Genomic DNA, 6,000 nt, shown 5'->3' on the forward strand with positions numbered 1-6,000 from the left:
TTTATTACCAATACCTTATATGCTTACCGCATATACCTTTATTATTGAGTTTACTGTGTATATCATATTCAATAACTTGTAGAAAAACAGTATATATAGCTAAAAATTAACCATTTTCATAAGTGTACTGCATAAAATTCTGCTTTAGCAATAGAAATTGCAATATTCTTGAAATCAACAATAATTTACAATACTACAGTGCCTACAAGTAGTATTCAACCCCCTGCAGATTTAGCAGGTTTAATAAGATGCAAATAAGTTAGAGCCTTCAAACTTCAAACAAGAGCAGGATTTATTAACAGATGCATAAATCTTACAAACCAAAAAGTTTTGTTGCTCAGTTAAATTTTTATAAATTTTAAACATAAAAGTGTGGGTCAATTATTATTCAACCCCTAGGTTTAATATTTTGTGGAATAACCTTCTTTGTTTGCAATTACAGCTAATAATCATCTTTTATAAGACCTGATCAGGCCGGCACAGGTCTCTGGAGTTATCTTGGCCCACTCCTCCATGCAGATCTTCGCCAAGTTATCTAGGTTCTTTGGGTGTCTCATGTGGACTTTAATCTTGAGCTCCTTCCACAAGTTTTCAATTGGGTTAAGGTCAGGAGACTGACTAGGCCACTGCAACACCTTGATTTTTTGCCTCTTGAACCAGGCCTTGGTTTTCTTGGCTGTGTGCTTTGGGTCGTTGTCTTGTTGGAAGATGAAATGACGACCCATCTTAAGATCCTTGATGGAGGAGCGGAGGTTCTTGGCCAAAATCTCCAGGTAGGCCGTGCTATCCATCTTCCCATGGATGCGGACCAGATGGCCAGGCCCCTTGGCTGAGAAACAGCCCCACAGCATGATGCTGCCATCACCATGCTTGACTGTAGGGATGGTATTCTTGGGGTCGTATGCAGTGCCATCCAGTCTCCAAACGTCACGTGTGTGGTTGGCACCAAAGATCTCGATCTTGGTCTCATCAGACCAGAGAACCTTGAACCAGTCAGTCTCAGAGTCCTCCAAGTGATCATGAGCAAACTGTAGACGAGCCTTGACATGACGCTTTGAAAGTAAAGGTACCTTATGGGCTCGTCTGGAACGGAGACCATTGTGGTGGAGTACGTTACTTATGGTATTGACTGAAACCAATGTCCCCACTGCCATGAGATCTTCCCGGAGCTCATTCCTTGTTGTCTTTGGGTTAGCCTTGACTCTTCGGACAAGCCTGGCCTCGGCACGGGAGGAAACTTTCAAAGGCTGTCCAGGCCGTGGAAGGCTAACAGTAGTTCCATAAGCCTTCCACTTCCGGATGATGCTCCCAACAGTGGAGACAGGTAGGCCCAACTCCTTGGAAAGGGTTTTGTACCGCTTGCCAGCCTTGTGACCCTCCACGATCTTGTCTCTGATGGCCTTGGAATGCTCCTTTGTCTTTCCCATGTTGACCATGTTTGAGTGCTGTTCACAAGTTTGGGGAGGGTCTTAAATAGTCAAAAAAGGCTGGAAAAAGAGATAATTAATCCAAACATGTGAAGCTCATTGTTCTTTGTGCCTGAATTACTTCTTAATACTTTAGGGGAACCAAACAGAATTCTGGTGGGTTGAGGGGTTGAATAATAAATGACCATCTGAAAAAAACTTTTCCCAATCTAAAAAAAAAATAAACAAAGAAATAACATTCTTTTTTGCTGCAGTGCATTTCACACTTCCAGGCTGATCTACAGTCCAAATGTCACAATGCCAAGTTAATTCCAAATGTGTAAACCTGCTAAATCTGCAGGAGGTTGAATACTACTTGTAGGCACTGTATATGATCTAGTAAGGAGCATGCCCCAGAAGAAGCAGCTGAAGGCGAAACTCAATTTGGTAAGGAAAGGAGGTGAACTTTTCTGTCTTTTTTATTTTGTGGCTCTTTGAATACTCATTTTACATGTTTTTTTTTATAATCCTATTAAATAGTCCACAGTGCATCACTATTAGAGGGTGTTTTTTCTTCATTTAGGGATTGGTGGAGGAAAGCAGTGGTAGTCAACTTTCCAAGTGGTTCTGCTTAAAACTGTTTGTGTGGTGCTTCCCATATTTCTAAGATTTTTCAAACACTACGATAAATAGTTCGTCTAAAAGTGCCTCTTACTCTACAATATGCTATTCTATATTATTGCTGATTTGTGAAGTATAAAGTAGGCTTTCGTTAGTTGTGGCTGCTGGCCATAAAAAAGATGTATTAGGAAACTAATTAGCACAGTATGTTGAACATTCACTTTAAGGGAATTTGGACATTTCTAAAATAAACAAATTACTTTAAGCATTAAAGGGGGTTTACGAAATAAATATCCATGGTAAATCCAACCCAGATGTCAAACATTGTCTAACTAAACAGTTATGGCACATCAGATTGACTGGAAAATAGAAAAAATGTAATTAATTCTGAACAAAATATTTAGAAAATTCTAAAATATATTAAAATGTTTCATTTATTGTTTGAGAATAAATATAGTTATAATTATGGATAGTTTTATATTGTTAAGAAGATACAGGTCGCAGTAGGGATCCAGAGCGGTTTAACATATACACCCTATACCTAATCATGATGTGAACATGGGCAGCACTGTGGCTCAATGGTTATCACTGTTGCTTTGCAGCGCTGGGGGTCCTGGGTTCAAGTCCCACCAAGGACAACATCTGCGAGGAGTTTGTATGTTCTCTCCGTGTTTGCATGGGTTCTCCGGTTTCCTCCCACATTCCAAAGACATACTGATAGGGAACAAAGATTGTGAGCCCAATGGGGACAGCGATGTTAATGAATGTAAAGCGCTGTGGAACATGATAGTGCTATATAACAAATGCAAAATAATACAGCCTTATGCCCCGGGGAGGTTTCTTTAAAGAAAAAAACATGTTTTTATTAACAATATAGATCATAAACAGATACTTACTATTACATATGTGTGACATGGTAAGACTGGATATCATAATAGTCTTTGTTACACAGTTTGCATTTTAATAAAGTAAAATAAAACTAAATGAATCCTGCATTAGAGTTTGGTACAAATGTACGGGGGCCTTCTTTTTAATTGGGATGTTTTAGAATTGCTCAATGGGTGGAAATCGTTCAGGGCTTTCATGCTGCTCGAACCACAATGAGTATAAAATTAATTCTGACCGTTGTTCCATCAGGATGAAACTGCTGACAGATTTTCCTTAATAAATCAGTTAAAATCTAAAAGTTATAGTGTATTTATAATTTTAAGTGGTTTTTCTTTCCTTTAATCTGATGCCCACTGACAATGGTGTAGATTGGAGAGGAGTTCCGCTTCTTGAGACGCTCAGTGGTTGTGAGAGCTAGAGGAACTCCAAAGGTGGACCCGTTGGACTGCAGCAGCGAACCTCCCTAGGGCGAGTTGACCTGGTGGACCACCCCCTATACAGGGAGCATTAGGGGCAGGCCAAGGGGAGACTACTGCCACGGCAGCTGGCACCCAGGGGCGGAGAACAGGAGTCACAGCGGGAATCAGGAAGGACAGGAGGGGGAAATGACACGGCAGGGGCACAGGAACACGGGCAGGACTGATACGCAGGCAGTCACGGCAGAGACATGAGAACACAGACAGGATGGAGACACTGGCAGGCTGGCACGGCGGAGACAAGGGAACACGGACAAGGTGGAGACACTGGCAGGCCGGCACGGCCGAGACACGGGAACACGGACAAGATGGAGACACTGATATATGTATATTTGCGCTGAAGGTACCATAAATATATCAGAGAGTTTTTAGTAACACAACTTCATAAAAAACTTCATAGAAAGCTTAATAAAAAACTTAATAAAAATACTAAATACCGTCCTTCATGTACACAGTTACTTTAATCATGGCAAGTGTGGCAATCCTCATTAAACGCTGTTGTCCAGAAAAGGTCCTTGTAGTTAATAGGCGATCATATTCAAGTGTCCACAATTAAACCTCCCAACGTAGTACGTAAGGGATGGTCCTCAATGTTGCCAAAACTAGGGGGAAAGGGCATTAACCTGTCCCGGCCGGTGATAGGCACCCCTTACCCTATAGATAGTATTCCTAGCTCCCACGCTTCCAAAGAAATTGCCGGCAAGGTGCAGCGAAGCTGCAGGACCTTGCGTGACGTCACAAGCACGTGATACTTCACGTGACCGGCTTACAGAGCGCACCCAGGACCAAACTTCTATCCGACGCGTTTCGGGGTCAACAGACTCCTTCCTCAGGGATGGTCCGGTGCATAACAGAAGGTGCTTATATACTGTAACTTGTGGAAGCGCTGTGCTTACTTATTAAAAGCAAAAAGTTCTATTTCGCTGTTGAGGCCATTCGGAATCAGCGTATTCATTTCAAATATCCACTTACTCTCCTCTCTTGACATTTGGTGGATGAAATTGCCTTTCCGCCAATTTTTCTTTACTATTTTAATCCCAGTGACAACAATATTTTTTATTGAACCCTCATGGTACCTCTCAAAATGTTGTGATAGAGGATGACCTGCAAATTTCTTGTTAATGTTACGTAAATGTTCCCCAATGTGCACACTCATTGATCGTATTGTGCGCCCTATATATAATTTCCCACATGGACATTTAATGCCATAAATTACTCCTTGAGTAGAACAAGTTATAAAGTCCTTGATTGTTTATCATATCCTTTCTGACTAAACTTCTCTATTAAAATGTCTGTCTCCTTATTATAATCTTCTGATTTGGAGCAATTTCTGTGGGTTCTTATAAATTGGCTTTTGGGGACATTTAGGAGCCAACTGGGTAAATGACAACTGCTTAATGAAATATAGTTATTAGAATCAGTAGGTTTATGATACAGACTAGTTTGAATACTATTATTTTCTATAAAAATTCTTAAATCTAAAAAATTTTTTTTTTATAAGAGGGCAAACAATCTAGGTAATATAATAGCCCCAACGATATGTAAACCTTTGTCTCCAATACTGCCGCATATATCAAAGACTTTGTCCGTTTTTTTTCCATGTGGGAAATGTTTACCGTGTAGAAAATTAAACACAAAGAAACAATTAAGTATTGCCAATTATGTAGAAGAAGTGACAATCAAGGACTTTATAACTTGTTCTACTCAAGGAGTAATTTATGGCATTAAATGTCCATGTGGGAAATTATATATAGGGCGCACAATACGATCAATGAGTGTGCGCATTGGGGAACATTTACGTAACATTAACAAGAAATTTGCAGGTCATCCTCTATCACAACATTTTGAGAGGTACCATGAGGGTTCAATAAAAAAAAATATATATATATTGTTGTCACTGGGATTAAAATAGTAAAGAAAAATTGGTGGAAAGGCAATTTCATCCACCAAATGTCAAGAGAGGAGAGTAAGTGGATATTTGAAATGAATACGCTGATTCCGAATGGCCTCAACAGCGAAATAGAACTTTTTGCTTTTAATAAGTAAGCACAGCGCTTCCACAAGTTACAGTATATAAGCACCTTCTGTTATGCACCGGACCATCCCTGAGGAAGGAGTCTGTTGACCCCGAAACGCGTCGGATAGAAGTTTGGTCCTGGGTGCGCTCTGTAAGCCGGTCATGTGAAGTATCACGTGCTTGTGACGTCACGCAAGGTCCTGCAGCTTCGCTGCACCTTGCCGGCAATTTCTTTGGAAGCGTGGGAGCTAGGAATACTATCTATAGGGTAAGGGGTGCCTGTCACCGGCCGGGACAGGTTAATCCCCTTTCCCCCTAGTTTTGGCAACATTGAGGACCATCCCTTATGTACTACGTTGGGAGGTTTAATTGTGGACACTTGAATATGATCGCCTATTAACTACAAGGACCTTTTCTGGACAACAGCGTTTAATGAGGATTGCCACACTTGCCATGATTAAGGTAACTGTGTACATGAAGGACGGTATTTAGTATTTTTATTAAGTTTTTTATTATGCTTTCTATGAAGTTTTTTATGAAGTTGTGTTACTAAAAACTCTCTGATATATTTATGGTACCTTCAGCGCAAATA

Source organism: Ranitomeya variabilis, chromosome 1 (assembly GCF_051348905.1).
Source record: "Ranitomeya variabilis isolate aRanVar5 chromosome 1, aRanVar5.hap1, whole genome shotgun sequence".
NCBI classification, from domain to species: domain Eukaryota; kingdom Metazoa; phylum Chordata; class Amphibia; order Anura; family Dendrobatidae; genus Ranitomeya; species Ranitomeya variabilis.